The 19,145-nt window shown below is 41.8% G+C and overlaps 1 protein-coding gene and 1 pseudogene across 5 annotated transcripts in view; one reads left to right on the top strand and one right to left on the bottom strand.

Moving 5' to 3' along the window:
- The window catches only part of BLM (BLM RecQ like helicase), a 164,871-nt gene that overhangs the window by 71,866 nt on the left and 73,860 nt on the right, over positions 1-19,145 (top strand). For 2 of the 5 annotated variants that reach the window (XM_049614192.1, XM_049614191.1), the window contains exon 1: positions 5,060-5,198. The exons of 1 other annotated variant lie outside the window; for it this stretch is intronic. The gene's annotated coding sequence lies outside the window, so the exon portion shown is untranslated. Of the gene's footprint in view, positions 1-5,056; positions 5,199-19,145 lie in introns of those variants that run through there. 2 more of the 5 variants (XM_049614194.1, XM_049614193.1) reach the window with 2 other exon arrangements.
- LOC125910753 (60S ribosomal protein L31-like) lies at positions 1,993-2,563 on the bottom strand (annotated as a pseudogene).

The raw sequence follows: 19,145 nt of genomic DNA, 5'->3' as shown, positions 1-19,145 counted from the left end.
TTTCTCCAAGGAGACTCATTTGACACGCTCATTGCGGACATATAGTTCCTGTACCTTTTAGTCCTTTGGGGGGCTGGTGGCGACATACTCCTCATTTACAAGTTTTACTTCCAAATTAAAATCAGCAGGCACTCCCATTAATGCCCTCAGAAACCCCTTCACTGTAGAGTCTTTGGCAACCTCTTCTTAAGCCTCCTGGAGTTTCTAGACTACTTACGATGGCAATAAGTTGCTCAAAGGCTTGTGACGCAAGAAACGAGCCCTCTAAGCCTCATGCTGTACGCTATTAAAACAATGATAACTGGCTACACACTGGACTCTCCTGAGAATAGAGGCTCTCATAGACCCTGAGGCTGTGACCTTCCGTATCCAGCTGGGCCACCCATTGTGCTTTGGGTCATGGAGACTGACTCCCACAAGACACCTGCCTCATGACCTGAGATCATGACCTGAGCCGAAGTCGGACGCTTAACCCTATGAGCCACCCAGGCACCCCTTCAACATGTTTTTAATACAGTTTGCAAATTTGACAAAAATATTATTAGAGGGGCACCTGGGTGGCTCAGTCGGTTGGACAGCTGACTTTGACCCAGGTCATGATCTCGTGGTTTGTGAGTTCGAGCCCTGCGTCGGGCTCTGTGCCGACAGCTCAGAGCCTGGAGCCTGCTTCGGATTCTGTGTCTCCCTCTCTCTGCCCTTCCCCTGGTAGTGCTCTGTCTCTCTCTCTCTCTCCCTCAAAAATAAATAAATATTTAAAAAAATTAAAAATACATTATTAGAGGCCAAAAATTTCAAGTCTGGTTTTTTTTTTTTTTTTTGGCTAATGCCATATAAATGGAAAACTGAGTTATGGGCTGGCCTGGAAGGACTCCTTATACTTCCCACCTGTTCCTCTTTTTCACGCTCATAGTAAAATGTTCTGAAAATGTTTCCTGTGTTGTTTCGAGCAACTTAGGCCCTACTTCCTGAAAGTCTCCGCTACTGTCACCTGAAAGTTTCCTTGGTACCAGACAGCCACAGGGCCAACTGTTCTGTATTTTGTTTTGTTTTTTACATTCTGTATTTGCCCTTTTGACATCTACTAAACACACTGCCAAATGAAGAGCCAAAGCGTGTGATCCTACTTTTTTAAGCACGGAAAGTCATATCAGAAACCCTGCAGCCAATCTCAAGTCCCTAACACAGCCGCCTCCTTATCTGACTCTCCTACACTATGCCAATGTTTGCCCTGGACGAAATCATTTCAGGGCCAGGTACTAGACATCTGGGAACAGTCCCCAAGCCTGGGGCCTTCACACTTCACAGGATTATTCACACTAGCCAATCCCAAGCCACTTTCCCTGCCCTGGCTTGCCTTCCCTGTACGAACCCCGATTAAGTGTCTGGCTTAGGTTTCTCCTTGCTCCTCTCTGCGTCCTGACCACACCTGTTGCTTCCCCACGTGGCCCCGTGTGGCATGCTTCCTCCTCTCAGGAAACACAGAGTAATAAAATCTCTCTGTGTCCTCACTCAGTCACTTCTATAAATTAAAATTTTACAGGTTCAATGGAGACAGGAGCCACTGCTCAGTTCTCAGACCCAGAATACCAGGCTCGTGTGCATACCTGTGTGTCCCTGTGTGTGTCAAAGTGTATAGGACATAAAATTTAACATTAAACATCTTATGTGTACAGTTCAGTGACATCAGTTACATTCACAGTGTTGTGCAACCATCACCAGCATCCATCTCCAGACCTTTTTTATCATCCCAAACAAATTTTACCTGTTGAACAGTAACTCCTTCTTATACCCTCCGCCCCAAACCCTGGTAACCACTACTTTACTTTCTGCCTCCGAATTCTGGGTACCTGATGTTAGTGGAATCACACAGTGATTGTCCTTCTGTGCCTGGCTTATTTTATTTAGTGTAATTTCTTCAAGGTTCATATTGTTACATGTGTCAGAATTTTATCCCCTTTTAAGACTGAATAATATTCCATTGCCTATAGATATCATATTTGTTTATCCACTCATCTGCCAATAGATGTGGTTTTTTGGCTATTGTCAATAACACTGCTATGAGCATTGGTGTACAAATGTCATTCTCCACATAACAACCAAAAAGAGCTTTCTAAAATCTGTTCAAGTTACTTGTGTTTTGTTTTGTTTTGTTGCAGTTTTATACCTTTATTTGACAATCAGCGATTAGCTCCCATCCACATTACTGGTCTGTGGATTTTTGAAAGTGGTGACAGGTACATAGGCAACTAACGTATAGAGCTGTATTGGTGAATCTTCATCCTCGTTATGTTTTCTAGCCTACTGCACACGGATACGGTGTGGAACATTCCTTACACCTTTCGGCCCAGACAGCTTTGTTGAGCCTGGTGTCCATGTGCACATCTGGAGTTTCCGTCTCCCTCCTGGAAAATTTCTGGATCTCTTTGAGTACCCGAGGGGCACGCTTCTTGAACTCCACTCCATGGATGTGCTCGTGAATGTTGATGATGTGTTCTCTGGTCAGTACCTCAGTGATGGCAGAATGGCCCGTCTCCTTCTCACCACCCTGCTATGCAGGAGCCATTCTGCTGGCCCCAGGGTTGGAAAGGAACTATCCAAGTTACTCTTCTCCTGAAAACCTTCTATAGTAAGTTAAACAACAAGGAGATACCATTAAACATCCTGCAGAATGGCTAAAATGAAAAGGATTGGCAATTTCAATGTTGATGAAGATACAGATAATGGGACACTTACACGGTGTTAGTGGTAGTATAAAATGATACACCCGCTTTGGAAACATGACTGTTTCTACCAAAGGTAAATATACGCTTACCCCTATGGCCCAGAAACCCTATTCCTAGATACTGTTTACCCCCCAAGAAGAAGTGATGCATACGATCACAAAAGACTTATGTAAAAACGTCCACAGCAGTTTTATTTATGATAGCCAAAGGGAAAAAACTCAAATGTCCATCATTAGATGAATGGATAAATAAATTGTAGCATGCTCATACAATTGCATACTGTTGATAAAAGAATGGTTTTTAAAATCAAGTATAATCATGACTCTTATAAAGACATAAAATAAACACATGTCAAAGGTTTTATTTAACTCATTAATTAATGAGATCCAGAAAGATAGTACAAAGGAAAATTCAAAGTACCACACATATATACTATAGAGAAAAAATGAAATACTTTACAAATAGATGCAAAACTGGCAGAACTGATCAAATTGACAATAATTAAATGCGTTCCTCTGGACACAATTTGCATTTCTATAGACAAGAACCTGTCTTTAAAACAATTTAGAGATGTTCTTTACCTCGAAGACAATGAAAGGCATAGAGCCTACATGGGATCAGATACCCCTGAGGTTGTGCTAGACAACACCTTATTTTTCACTGGACAAAAAGGATGTTGGGGGCCATTTCACAGTTTTCACAAAATTAGTAATAAAAGAGAATGAGTCTCTGGTACATACAATATAAATAAAGCTCACAGATACTATGTTGAGAAAAAAAAAAAAGCAGTTATAGAAGAATATACGCTGTGTAAGACCAGGTTGCTGCTGGGGGGAGAGCGAGCTGGGAAGCTCCACAAGGGAATCTTACCAGGTGCTGGAAATGGTACATACCTTGATCTGGGTGGTGGAGATCCATACATACACACGTATATGTAAAATCATTGATTTCACTTAATATTATGGCACCAGGCTCTCCCCTATCCCACTTGTCGCCACATCCAACAATTGCCACTTACCTTTAGGGTGAAGTCCAAACCGAGATCTGGTCCGTTTCCTCTCGCGTATCATCTCTCCATATTGCTCACTTCCCTGCCATTTCCTCAAAGGTACCTTATTGTCGTCTTTCCAGTTTCCTGGCCTTTGCTTCCAAATCATACCTCTTACTCATCTCTCAGAATCCCACCTAAAGCTGCCACTCTGTGGATGTGTCCTTCCTAGGTACTCCCATAATATGATCACTATTCCTATCGCTTTTGTCATCAATGTGCAAGTGTCCGCCTCCTCCACCGACGTCTACGTCTAACATCCTGTGCGCTCCATGAGAAAGTTCTCAAGAGCTTAGCACAATGACTGGCACTAGGGAAGGCAGAAATGTGAAGGACAATGAAGCAAAAAGCTAAAGGAGAATTCAGGCAGTGTGTGGCCCAGGCAATTTCAGCTGGGTTTCACACCTCATTGAGTTCTGAGACGACCCGATCATTCTGGGTAGTACCCTCCTTTTGAGTCTAAGTGTACTCAGCTTTCTCTTTTGGTAGATTTTTCATACCTTGTACCTTGTCTCCATCTTGCTTCCTATTTGGCCATTTGGCTGTTAAAAACCTGCTTTTGCTTTTTCCTGTAGACAGTAATTTAACAATAATGTGTTTTGTTTGACTGCGGTGTTATTTTTGTAGCATTTTAAAATCGGCGGATTTCACACATAAACACGTTTTCAGTTTTTCTTAGAAGAGAAGGGAAGTAAGGAAGGGAGGAAAAGTAGAGAGGGAAGCGGAAGGGTGGGAGGAAAAGAAGGAAGGGAAGGAAATTAAAAAAAAATAAAAAGATCTGGCATCACAGAGCCCACAGTCGCGCGTGTCAACAATCAACTGGAACAGCAGCATGGCTTCTCACTCAGGTACCTCACCTGTCCACCGAGGCATCTGAGTTTGAGATCCCTTTCCCCGTCAATGACAATTTACAGTCGCTCACGTATTGGCGCAGAGGCCAGCTCTACAAGGGGGTGGAGAGCAGAATCCCCCCAAGTCTCACAGAGACAGCGGATAAGAGCCAAAGAGGCAGGGGTGCAGAGCTTTGACCTGGCCTGTGGGAACTGCCTAGTCTCAGGCTCCTCTCAGTTCCGGGGTTTTTCACCCCAGCTCGCTTCTAGGCGCCTGTCTTCTTTAAAGCCTCCCCCGACAGTAAGAAACACAAGGACAACAAAGATCCCGAGCGTGCCGGAAGCCCACGTTGAACCACGGTCACCTGACCTCGGATCTCAGACTCTGATTGGGCGCTGGGAACACCCCGCCCCAGCAGCCCACGGGGGCGGGGACAGGTACCACGGGGCAAGGGCACTGGTCGGTCTCCTCAGGAAGCAACCAATCGGAATCGGCGGGCTTCCGGCGCGAAGTGAGCTGGCGCGCGGCGCGGGGGCTGCGGCGGAGGCGCGGGGAGTTTGGACCGGGGTTCCGCCCGCTGCGGGCCTGCCGGAGAGGTGAGTGCGGCGCGCTTGAACTTGACAGGACTGCGGGCCCGGCACCGCCCAGCCCAGCCCCGCTCCCGGCGACCCGGCCCGGGGCCGGAGAGGAAGGTTCTCCGTTGCCCGTCCCAGTTGGGCGAGGCCCGCGGAGCCCTCTGTCGCGGCCCGTAGCCCGAGAGAACGCGAGAAAAAGCACGCGTGTTCCCAGATGGGGAAACAGGCCCCGGGGGTGGGGCCGGGATCGCCCCCGGTGTCGGTGGAAGAGCCGGCCTGGCACCCATTGTGTTGTTGTTGGTGTACTCCGGTACCTACCACAGGGCCAGGCACACTGCAGTCTGTGGATGATACCAGCCCAGACCTCTGGCACTTCCCCCATCTCCCCGGTGAAGACCGAAACTGTACTTTTTCTCGAGCTTTCCACGGTCACGAGCCGGGCTACTGTATTTTGGGCGTACTGTGTGCCACGTGCCTGGGACCCATTTGCTTACAATCGTAGCCCCACAGTACCTCCGCAGAGGGAGGTGGTTAAGGACACAGACCGCATCACTTTTCCTGGCTTCGAATCCGGGCTCTTCCACCTACTAGCTCTGTGATTGTCCACTCGTCATTTAAACTAAGTGCCTCGGTTTCCTTCTGTCGTGTAGGGGAAATCATCTCTTCTGCACCCTGGAGGTTTTGTTAGGATTAAGTGGCTTAATATATGCAATAAACGCTCCAAAGGGGACTTGCTACATGGTAAGGGTTCTATTATCACCATCACCCGGAGAAGTAAGTAAAATTGTCCTCATTTTTGACAAGGAGAATCTAAAGCACAAAGAGCTTGTCCCTGTGTGGAAAGAGCTGCCTGACTCCCAGGCATCTGCCACAACACCAGGCTTCCTCTCATAGTCCTCACCTGCCCTCAGGTTACTCAGAACTTTGGGCACCTATTGGCCTGAGATGGAGCAGGCACCTGACAGCTCCTGGTGCCACCAATGTAGATAAGTAGCGTTCCTGTGCCCCTGTCAAGGTTAAGGGACAGTAATGGCAGAGCCTGGGTTAGAGGTCAGAAATTGGGAAAGAAGGCAGAAGTATTCCGTATGGGAAATGAAAATAGACCTAAATTGAACAAACATTTTGTTAGCGAGGCTGCTGTCAGAAAGTAGCTTATAGGGGCGCCTGGGTGGCTCAGTCAGTTAAGCGTCCAAATTCGGCTCAGGTCGCCATCAAATGATTAGTGGATTCAAGTCCCTCCTTGGGCTCTGTGCTGACAGCTCGGAGCCTGGAGCCTGCTTCGATTCTGTGTCTCTGTCTCTCTGCCCCTCCGCTCATGCTCTGTCTCTCTGTCTCTCTCCCCCCAAAATAAATAAAAATCAGAAAGCAGCTTATGGTCTCCTTGGAAGAAGCGAAAATTTCTGGGTGTTGAGTTCCTTTCAGTGGCAGTCGTGATGATGATAGCTACCACATACATTCTGTATCTTTTTTTTTTCTTAATTTTTTTTTTATGAGAGAATGATGGAGGGGCAGAGAGAGGGAGTGAGAGAGAGAGAGAGAGAGAGAGAGAGAGAATCCTAAGCAGACTCTGCACTGTCAGCGCAGAGCCCGATGTGGGGTTCAGACCCACCAACCGTGGGTTGATCATGACCTGAACCGAAATCTAGAGTCAGGTGCTCAACGAGCTGAGCCACCCAGGCATTTCAGCGTTCTATTTCTAATCCACTGACTGGGAAAGGTAGCTCTTGCCTTCATTTTCCTGATAAACCCAGAGTTAAAAAACTGGGCAAAGCCCATAGTGTTAGATGTGTAGTAAAAGAACAACATTCAGATAAATCATATGCATCCACTTTGGGGTAGTCAGTATTATCTGTGAGGAGGGAGGGAAGAGAAGGAGATGAGTGGAGTGAATGATGGATGTGTGTGATTTTAAATACATCCAAAACGTTTTATTTCTTTGAAAGAGAAACAGGACAGAATTTAACTTCTTAAATTTGGTTGGTGAATACATGGGTGTCAACTTTTTATTGTATGTTTGAAATTTAAAATTAAAAGGAATATGTATAAAAGTTAAACATAAATATATTGTTAATACTAATTTTAACTAAGGGGTGCCTGGATGGCTCAGTCAGTTAAGCATTGACTCTTAATATCGGCCCAGGTCATGATCCCATCATTCATGGGATCGAGCCCCAAGTCAGGCTCTGTGTTGACAGTATGAAGCCTACTTAGGATTCTGTCTCTCCCTCTCTCTGCCCCTCTCCTGCTTGCTCTCTCTCAAAATGAATAAATAAATATTTAAAAAAATACTAATTTTAACTAAATAGATATTTTAACATCAATATATGTTTTTTATATTTTTATATATTTCTTTTTTAATGTTAATTTATTTTTCAGAGAGAGTGAGCAAGAGCTGGGGAGGGCAGAGAGAAGGGGACAGAGGATTCGAAGCAGGCTCTGCACTGACAGCGGAGAGCCCAGTGTCGGGCTTGACCTTGTGAGCCGTGAGACCATGACCTGAGCCGAAGTTGGATGCTTAACTGAGCCACCCAGGCACCCCAATATATATTTCTCTTAAGGGAAAAGAGGATAGAACAAAGAGGTCCAAAGTAATTGCAAAATACTCTCGGGAGCTAAATGCTGAAAGCCCCAGTGGGTCCCCATTGCCCGTAGTGGGATCCCCGAGGTTTTTAAACAGTCTCCAGCCACCTGCTATGTGCCTCAGACTTGGTACAAATAGTGCATAGACTACCCTTCACATCTGCACCCTGTCTGGAAGGTTTCACCTGGGCTCCAATTCAATGTTCTTTGGAAAGCTTCTCTACGATTTTCTTGAGTTTTTCCTTCATCTGGGAAGCCATAGACTCACCCCCACCTCCTTTTTAAATTGAGGTATAGTTGAAGCACAATGTTGCATTAGTTTCAGGTGTACGTCATAGTGAGTTGACGACTCTGTATGCTAGCTCACCACAAGTATAGCTACCATCTGTCACCACACAAGGCTGTTACAGTACCATTGACTATTGCCTAGGCTGTACCTTTCAACCCCTAGACTTAGTCATTTCATTACTGGAAGCCTGTACCTCCCACTCATCTGTTTTGCCCATTTTGCCCATGTCCCTCCCTCCTCTCTGACAGCCATGAGTTTATTCTCCGTATTTGTGTGTCTGTTTCTGTGGGAAGTCACATTTTGTGTTTGTTTGTTTTTTTAAGTCTTATTTAAGTAATCTCAACACCCAGCGTGGGGCTCGCACGCACAAGCCCGGGATCAAGAGTTGGGTGCACTTCCTACTGAGCCAGCCAGGTGCTCCAGGAAGTCCTAGACTTTTAAGAAGAAACCTTTTCTCGTGGGACTTACTTCACTAAGTTGTAATTATTTGTCGGCATGTCTGTTTCCTGCCAGCCTAGGAGCTCACTGAGGGGAGTAATCATGTCTTGCCCATCTCTGTACTCTAGTGCCTAGCACGATGCCTGGCGTTGAGTGAAAAATACAAGTTGAAGTCAATTTGTGAAAGGTCTTGGGGTTATGACGTGGACTTTGTTCTCTAGAATCACAAGGAACTGTTGAGTTTTCTTTGTTTAAAAATTCCTGTATCTTAATGAAACATATTTGCAGTATCCAGGAAAATACTACAGTCATGATCGTGTCTTTAAATCATATCAGCTATTTTCCTTTTTCATGAGTCCTTTACAGATTTTAGCTATGCAGCCTTCTTAGCTGTAAGCATAATGCACTCATGATTTAGTCTTTTGTTTTCCCAATATTAAATTATTCCATGCAGCTACTCAGTCTTCATGGTTGCCATTTACCTTATAAATTATCACCGTATTCCACTCTCCTTGATTTAATAGGTATGAAATGTTGCTTCATACTATTAATTACTAGAAAAGTTGAATGTTTCTTCCTAAGTTTATTTAATGTCTATATATTCTGGTGAACTGTGTGTTTATACTCCTGGATCATTTGTTCATGGCAACTTGGATGTTCTTTGTATGGTTTTGTTTGTTTGTTTGTTTGAGTAGGCTCCAACATGGGAGCCTCGTGACCCTGAGATCAAGACCTGAGCCGAGATCAAGGGTCAGACACCGACTGAGCCACCCATGCGCCCTTCTTTGTATGTTTGTAATGTTAATCCTTTATTTGTTATTTTTGCTAATTTTTCTTTCTCAATTTTTTTGAGAAAGATACGTAATACCTTAGAAAGTACATAGTATATATAATTTAAAGAATAATTATTAAAAAATTATAAAGTTTAATTACACGTTAAAATTATGTAAACATAAAGATAATTATAAAGTTTCAGTTGCACATAACCCTCAAACAGATCGAAAAATAGGTATTACTGGTACCCCAGAAGTGTGGCTCCCCTCGTCGTAACTTCCTCCCCACACTAGAGACAACTACTCTGATTTTGTGGTAATTTTCTTGTCTTCATGGTATATTCTGTGTATGCATCCATAAGTAATATAGTTCAGTCTTGCCTGGTTTTGAGATCTACAAATAGGGTGAGAATTTATGTATTCTACTTTGTCTTGTTTGCTTCAACATTACGTTTGTGAGAGTCTTTCATATTGTAGATACAGGTTTTTTTAATTTTTTACATTATTTTTAGTAAAAATTTATGTGATCACTATAGAATATTCCTTTATGTGATTGTTGCTACAGTTTATCCATTCTGGAGTTTTTTTGTTTGTTTGTTTATTTTTATCCTTCCTGCTTTGATGGCATTTGGATTGGTTTCAGATTTTGGCTATTGATGTTGTTGTAAATTTCTTGTGCATATGTCCTCGGGTGCGTGTTCATGAATTTGTACACGTAACTCAGAAAACTACTGGGTCAAAGAATATGTGTACCTTTTACCTTCCTAAAGGCCAAATTGTTTTCAAAAGTGGTTGCACCTCCCTTCCACCAGTGTGTGAGACTTAACCATTGTCCCACATCTTTGCTAATATTTGATACTGTGTTTAAAAAAATGTTTTTTTATGTTTTTATTTTATTTTTGAGAGAGAGCGCGAGTGGGGGAGAGGCAGAGAGAGAGGGAGACGGAATCTGAAACAGGCTCCAGGCTCTGAGCTGTCACCACAGAGCCTGACGCGGGGCTCGAACTCACGAACCACGAGATCATGGCCTGAGCCAAAGTCGGAAGCTCAACCAACTGAGCCGCCCAGGTGCCCCCCATTTGATATCGTGTTTTTATTTTTGCCTCTTTAGTAGGTATATGTATAGTAGTATTTTCTTGTGGTTTCAATCCCCTAGACTGTTGTGAAGTTGAGGACCTTAATTGTGTTTATGGACTGTTTCTGCATTTTAAAAGAGCCTGTTCAGGTTTTTTGTCTTTCTTTGCAACTGTCTTACAGGAATTGTTTATACGTTCCTTACACTATTTGTCAGTTGTATATATTGCAAATGTCTTCTCTGTGGCTTTTAAACACAGATTTAATAATATGTTGGTCACCTGTTTTTAAAATATCTTTTATTGTGAAATATGTTCTATTTCATAGAGAAAAGTGCAAAGAACACCTGTGTATGAGTTAACATCGCAGGCCTGAGACTTCTCTTTAGAAAGTCCTGCTTGCAAGATTGGTTCTTGGCTGGCAAGTGGGAACTGGGCTTTTGAAACCTCTCCTACGTCAACATGGTTGTTTTGCCCACCTGGAACTCTAACGCCTGCTTTTATTCTGAGAGTCCACGTTTTTGGTGGGCAGAGGGTGCTTCTGGGACCAGCCCCCAATAAAAACCCTAGACTTTGAGTCTCTGACACGTTTCCTGGGGCAGAAATGTTGCATGTAGCTGCGTCTTCGTTGAGAGAATGTGCCCTCGTGAGAGGAGAGAGCACAGGAAGGTGGCACCTGGATTCCCCCAGACTCTGCCTGGTGTGTCTTTTCCCCTTGCTGATCTGGCTGTGTGTCCTTAGCTGTTGGTAGGACTATGTGCTGAGTCCTGTAAGTTATTCCAGCAAATCAGCGAATGTTAGGGCGAGGTCTCTGGGGACTCCTGAAATAGCTTAATGATGTATTTATCAAAGCACATACCCCTGTACTTATGTCTCGGGTAAGAAATAGGGCATAGCTAACACCTTCAGAAGCCCTGTGTGTGCCCTGTTCATCCTCTATCCCAAAGATAATCGTTATCCTGACTTTTGTGTAATCGGTACCTTGCTTTTCTCTGTACTCAGCTGTTTCAAAAGTCTTGGTGCTGTTCCAAGCTAAATGACACATAAAAGATTCTTAAATAATTCAATTTTATTTTTTTCTTTTTTGTTAGTGCTTTTTGTATCTTATTTGAGAAATCCCTTAAAATGACAAGTTCTATTCACTTGAAAGTGACTTATGTGTCTGGAGTGAAGTAGGGTGTAAATTTCCTTTCTTCCCCATGTAGATATCCAGGGTACCAGCACCAACTACCGGAAAGACTCATTTGCTAGTGTTCTGTGGTGATAAATGTCATAAATTGTTATAAATTGTGCACGGGCTTGTTTCTGGGTGCTTTATTCTCTTCCACTGGCCTTCCTGTCCTTACACCATCACCCCTATGTTTTTAAAGACTTTTTTTTGTTTGTGTTGTTAAATCTTTATATGTCTGGCAGGGCAAGCCTTGACCACAGACAGTTCTGTTTCTTTGTGAGTGCAAGTTAATTTTTAAAGAAATTTGTCCATTTCATCTAAATTTAATTTTATTGGCACATTATTCAGAATCTGTTATGACATTTTTTAAGTTTATTATTTATTTTGAGAAAGAGAGAGGAAGCACGAGGTGCGGGGCAGAGAGAGAGGGGGAGAGAGAGAATCCCAAGCAGGCTCTGCACTGTCAGTGTGGAACCCAGTGCTGGGTCAGACTCACAAATGGTGAGATCATGACCTGAACCAAAACCAAGAGCCGGCCGCTTAACCTACTGAGCCACCCAGGCGCCCCTGAAAACGATGTTTTAATGTCTGTGGGGAATGTAGTTAATTTTAAGTCTCTTCTTTCACTCCTGATACTGATTTGTGTCTTTTCTCTTGTTCTTGCTAAGTGTTTTCACAGAAACACTTCTTTCTCTTTTCTCATCAGGCTTAGTTTGTTTTATATCTTCTAACTTCGTTGAATAGATGCTTTCTGCTCATATTTAGCCTTCTTTTCTAACAATGAAGGCTGTACATTTCCCTGTCACTACCTCTTACGTTGCATATCACATTTTTATATGTGGACTTTCATTATTATTCAGTTCCAAATATATTCCAGTACCCATTGTGATATCTTACTTGATCCATGGTTTATTTGCAAGTATATTTACTTCCAAACATGAGATTTCTTTTTTTTTAATTTTTTAAATTTTTATTTTTTTTTAAATATTTTTAACATTTATTCATTTTTGAAAGACAGAGACAGAGCACAAGCAGGGGAGGGGCAGAGAGAGGCAGACACAGAATCCAAAGCAGGCTCCAGGCTCGAAGCTGTCAGCACAGAGCCCGATGTGGGGCTTGAACTCACAGCCGTGAGATCATGACCTGAGCCAAAGTCAGATGCTTAACCGACTGCACCACCCAGGTGCCCCTTACATTTTTTATTTTTAAAAAAATCTATGGCAAAGCAAGATCAGTACAGTAATGAAATATCTGCTTAAGTGTACATTTACATTCATAAAAATAGTTTGTATGTTAGGTCGCAAGAAAAAGGTTAGTAATTTCCATAAAGTAGAAATGTTACAAACAATCCTTACCGCTATGCAACAAAACTAGAAATTTAAAAAGAAATTTTAAAACCCATATGGAACATTAAAACCCTTTAACTGAAGAACTGTTAGATGTTGGGGCACTTGGGTGATTCAGTCAGTAAACTGTCTGACTTCAGCTCAGGTCATGATCTAAATGGTTCGTGGGTTCGAGCCCCGAGTTTGGCTCTGTGCTGCCAGTGCAGAACCCACTTCAGATCCTCTGCCCCCTTCTCTCTCTGTCCCTCACCTGCTGGCACCCTCTCTCCCTCTCTCTCTCTCAAAAATAAACATTAAAAATAAATAAAGAATGAATAAAGAACTATTGGATGGAAAGGAAATACAAATTGAAATAAAGGATTCCTGAAGACTAATGAAATGAAAACCTAACAAATAGGATTCTGTAAGATACGTATAAAGTAGTGGTTGGGGGGAAATTTATTGGCTTAAACACATTATAAACTTAGGGAAGAAAACACCTGAAGTAAATTCCAGACTTAGAAAGTTAGAATAAAAACAACAAAGTAAAACAAGAGAAAGCACAAGAGAATAGAAATAAAGATCGAAGCAGAGGTCAATGAGATGGAGAACAGAAAAACGTTTGATTGAGAAATCACAATCTTAGATCTTAGACAGTTTAACAAACCAGGTAAACTAATGCTAATTTAAGAAAATTGGGAGAAATCACAAATACAAAATAACAAATGACAAGTGGGAAAAAAATTTTTAATGATATTAATTTGCATACTTCTGTGTTAAATGAATTTGAAAATTCAAATGAAATGGATAATTATTTAGAAAAATGCAATTTACCAAAATTGATGCCAGCAAAGATTAGAAGTTAAATAACTCAATTTTCATAGCATGTGGTTATGAAAAAACTGTCTCACTGGAAGCAGAAAAACACACTAGATGTAAATGGTTTCACAGAGAAATTCTGTTGAAAATTTTAAGAGTCCAGATAATCCCAGTGCTAAATACATTGTTTCAGAGCATAGGAAATGAAGGAAAACTTCCAAATTATTTTTTTTATTAGTTACTTTGTATTATTACAATCGTCAATTTAGTCGTCTTTAGTTGGTGAAGGGCTAAAGTGAAATAAAATTTGCCCAAAACTTTTCAGTCTTCTAAGATGTCGTCGGGTTTTGTTTTTTTAAAAACAACTTTATTGATCTACAATAAACTGCAAATATGTAAAGCATACACTTTGATCAGTTTTGCTATGAGGTACCATGACTGCAGTCAGGTTCATGAACATACTCATCTCTCCCAGAAGCTTCCTCGTGCCCCTTTGTAACGCCTGCCTCCTGCTCTCCTTCCCCTAGTTCAGAATGAAGAACTCCTATAGTTCTTAAACAAACAACAACCCAATTAAAAGTGGGCAGAGGATCTGAATGGGCATTTTGTCAGAGAAGATACACAGATGGCCAAAAAGCACATGGAAAGATGCTCACCACCGCTAATTTATTAGAGAAATGCGTGTCGAAAACACTAGATATCATCTCACACTCATTAGGATGGTTACTGTAAAAACAAAACAAAGACAACAAACAGAAAATAACAAGTGTTGGTGAGGATGTGGAGAAATGAGGATATGGAGAAATTGTGCACTGTTGGTGGGGATGTAGAATGGAACAGACACTGTGGAATGTAGTATGGCTATTCCTCAAAAAACGAAAAATAATAGAATTACTGTGTGATCTACAAATTCCACTTCTGGGTATATACCCAAAAGAATTGAAAGCAGGGTTTCAGAGATACTCGTACACACGTGTTCACAGCATCATTATTCACAATAGCCAAAAAGTGGAAGCAACCCAGATGTCTGTGGACAGAAGAGTGGATGGGCAAAATCTGTGAGATCCATACAATGGAATATCATTGAGCTTTAAAAAAGGAAGGAAATTCTGTCACATGCTACAGCGTGAATAATCCTTGAAGACCATATGCTGAGAAACAAACCAGTCACAAAAAGACAAACACTGTATGGTTCCACTAACATAATCAAATGGAAACAGAAAGAATGGTGATGATCGGGGACTGGGGGAGGGGGAGGGAGAGAATTATTATTTAACAGGGATAGAAGCTCAGTTTTGCAAGATGAAAAAGTTCTGGCAATTGGTTGCACGACAACGTGAATGCACTTTATACCACTGAACTGCACGCTTAAAGATGATTAAGATGGTAAATTTTACATTATGTGTATTTTAGCGCTTTTGAAAATAAAGAAGAGGGGCGCCTGGGTGGCTCAGTCAGTTAAGCATCCGACTTTAGCTCAGGTCATGATCTCACGGTTGGTGGGTTTAAGCCCCGTGTCCGGCTCTGTGCTGACAGCTAGGAGCCTGGAGCCTGCTTCGGATTCTGTGTCCCCCTCTCTCTCTGCCCCTCCTTCCCTTCCACTCTGTCTCTCTCTCTCTCTCTCTCTCAAAAATAAACAAACATTAAAACAATTAAAAAATAAATTAAAAAATAAAAATAAAAAAGAGTGCACGAGCCAGCTTGAAGGAGCTCACTACTCCTAATCAAATACAAAACCATTTGAGCATGAAAATAATGACAGCAATAGATTACAACCCACCAAATACATGAGGAATCAATCCTTACTGATAAAAAGCGAATAGGGGAAAAGGGAAAGTTCTTTCCAGTAGCATGCCAGCTACAAGAGTGATGGATGGGGTTATGAAAACCATCATTATACGGCCGTACTGTTTACAGTCATACTATTATTTCTTCAGTCATGAGTCATTAGCGGATACTAAAACAGTTGCTTTTTTCCAATTATCTTTTTATTATTGATTTCTGGCATAACTACATTTGGTTGGAGAACATGTGACTTTAATCCATTGAAATAGTTGGGACTTGCCTTACGGCCTAGTTCGTGGTCAGCTTGTGTAAGTGTCTGTTCTTGAAAAGAATGTACATCTTGTAGTTGCAAAGGTGGCGTTATTCAAGTCTTCTGGGTGGTTCCTGATTTTTGTAGTTGCTTGTTTTATCCATTACTGAGAGCTAATTTTAAATCTAGAATTATAGTCTGTTTCCTGTCATTTTATCAGTTTTGCTTCACGTGTCTTGCAGTTACTTTATGGGCCATACAAATTTAAAGTTGTCATATCTTTCTGGTGAATTGAATTCTTTGTCATTATAACAGTGGCCTGTTTATCTCTGGTAAGGCTTTCTGTCTTAAAATCTGTTTTGTCTGCTACTAATATAAAAACCTTAGCTGTCTTCTGGTGAGTTTTCACGTGTTTTTAATCTTCTTACTCACTTTTGAGAGACAGAGCACGAGTGGAGGAGGGGCAGAGAGAGAGAGAGGGAGACACGGAATCCGAAGCAGGCTCCAGGCTCTGAGCTGTCAGCTCAGAGCCTGAAGTGGGGCTCGAATCCACAAACTGTGAGATCATGACCTGATCCGAAGTTGGACCCTCAATCGATTGAGCCACCCAGATGCTCCTTATCTTTTTACTTTTAACCTCTCTATACAACCCAGTGTTTTGGACATGTTTCTAACAAACAGCAAATACAGTAGTTAGATCTCATTTTTTAAGTTCGGATTGATAAACTTTTTAGCCAAAGTAATTGTTCAGTTTATATTTATTGTAATCAACAGATATTTGACTTAAATCTACTACTACCTTCTTTTGTACTTTTTTTTTTCCCTTTCTTTCCTTTTTAATAGCTTCCTTTTAAGTGAGTTTTTTTTTTTAGATCATTTCATTTTTCCCTTCTAGATTTTAAGGTGCATGCTCTGTTTTTATACTTCAGTGGTTACCTAGAAAGCACAGTGTGCGTATCTGTCCTCTCAAGTCGGCAATTAATCAGCACCTCCCACCCCTCATAACACAGAGGCCTTGGAGCATATTAAATCTCTTTACCTCACTTATGTGTCATTACCTTCGGGTATTGTAACTGTTTGGTTTTTTAGCCCTGTTGCTTTGTGCAGTCAAAGTTTGTTTAGAGTTAGCCACATATTTCACCACCTCCTTGATTCTTTCAGCCCAGCCATCATCTGAGAACTTACATCTAGGCTCACTTTTCAACTACCTTAAATATTAAATACATCCTTCAGAATCTCATTTAATGAGACTCACTGGTGGCAGACTTGGTTTTGATTATTTGAAAATGTTTTTATTTCATCTTGATTTTTTTTAATAACAAGTTTGACTTGTAATTCACGTAGTCCAAAATTAACCCATTTAAAGAGTACAACTCAGTGGCTCTTATTATATTCCTAGACTTGTGCAGCCATTGTCACGGTTGATTTTAGAACATTGCCATCAGCCCAAAGAGGACCTCCACACCCCTTGCTGTCACCCCCCAATCTGCTCACCACCACCTTCCCCCTCCTCCCCCCAGGTAGTTACTAATCCACTTTCTTTATACAGATGTGCTTATTTCGGACATTTCATATACATAGAATCGTACCATGTGTGGTTTTTTGTGTCTGGCTTCTTTCACTCGGCTAGTACTTCAAGGTTCGTCATTATCGTAGCATTTATCAGTATTGAATATGTATTTTCAGTTCTTTTGAGTATATGTCGAGGAGTGAAATGGCTGGTTACTCTGTGTTTAATCTTTTAAAGTGCTGCCAGACTTTTCCAACGCAGCTGCACCATTTTATATTCTCAACAACAGCGTATGAAGATTCCAGTTTCTCTGCATCCTCACCAACACTTACTATCTGTTGCTTTTGTTACAGGCAGTTTTAAAAGTAACAGCTTTATTGAGATGTAATTCATATATCACAAGATTCATCCTTTTAAAGTATACAATTCAGTCTCAATTTTTGAAGGACGTTTTTGCTGGGAAAAGAGTTCTAGGTTATTTTCTATCAGCACGTTGAAAATAACATTCTGCCATCTTCTGATTTTCATTTTTGAAGAGAAATCAATTTTCTATCCAAATGTTGCACAATGATGTATTTCGGTGTGGATTTCTTTTTATCTATCCTGCTCAGAATTTGTTTGCTTTCTTGAATCTGAAGATTCGTCTTTCATTATGGAAACACCCAGCTGTTATCTTTTCAGGTATTAATTCTGACCCAGTTTCTCCTCTCTTTCTGGAACTAGATTTCTGTTTAGATTTCTGTAATACTTTCTTACCGTACCTTCATGTCTTCTTACTTCTCGTATTTTCCACCTCTTTTTTCTTTAAGTTTGTTTGTTTGCTTATTTTTGAGAGAGAAAGTGAGTGATGGAGGGGCAGAGAGAGGAGAGAGAGAATCCCAAGCAGGCCTTGCCCTGTCGGCACAGAGTCCGACAAAGTGTGAGGTCATCACCTGAGCCGAAATCAAGAGTCGGACGCTCAACTGACTGAGCCACCCAGGCCCGCATCCACCTGTTTTCTTTCTCTCTCTGTGTGTGTGCATTTGTTAAGTCGACAACTTACTGTGAGGGATCTTAGATTTTGCCCTACTTTTAAACTAGCAAGCTAGCCTGCTACAGTTTTTTTTATACACACATACATTCGCATTTATGTATGTACTGACAGAACACAAGACCGGAGACACAGATGGTTTATTACAGCAACAACAGCCCGCGATATCTTACATCAGTTCCCCGCGCCCTCAATCCCACGAGGTGAGGTGATAGGGGCTAGATGATACTGGTGCATACAGTCCAGCGCATCCCAGCAAAAGGAACACCAAAACTTAGAGACTCTGGGCATTTAAGGGTTGCTGGCACACCTGCACATCCTCCCTCCAGAGAGATTGCTCCTTACCCTAGGATGTGGGCGCATCTCTCCCGGATGGGATGGGGAAGGTGCCTCAAGGTTTATTACCCTGAAATGTAAGGAAATGTCTCCAGGGAGAGGAAGGAGAGGGCTTTGTCTTTGTTACTGTGGGATGTCGGGATGTCGCTGGGGAGATATGACTCTAGATCTCTCTGGAGGGATATGCCGTCTCTAGCTGCCAAAGACTTAACATGTCCTTTGCTCAAAAGACTTGGACCATGTAGGAATGTGAGAAATCCCTGGAGACAGATCCTGGACACGTTCTTCTGATTTTCCCTCCCGTTTTCTAAGTACCCCTTCAGTTGTGTGTAACGTGCTGGTAAATCCATTCACTGAATTCTTCTTTTTGGTTATTGCACTTTTCATTTTTAGAAGTTCTCTTGGCAAGGTCATTTTTATAGTTTTCTGGTTACTGCAGATAATTCCAAGCTTGTCTTTGATTTTTCTAAGCACAGTAAGTTTAATTGCTTTATATACTTTTATGCCCAATACTGTTTGGCTTTCTTAGTACAACTAATTCTTCTTCCTGGTGCCTCGTTTCCTTGTGTGCTTGGCTGTTTTTTGTCTG

This window comes from Panthera uncia, assembly GCF_023721935.1.
Source record: "Panthera uncia isolate 11264 chromosome B3 unlocalized genomic scaffold, Puncia_PCG_1.0 HiC_scaffold_2, whole genome shotgun sequence".
NCBI lineage: Eukaryota > Metazoa > Chordata > Mammalia > Carnivora > Felidae > Panthera > Panthera uncia.
This window is presented reverse-complemented; position numbering and strand designations above follow the sequence as displayed.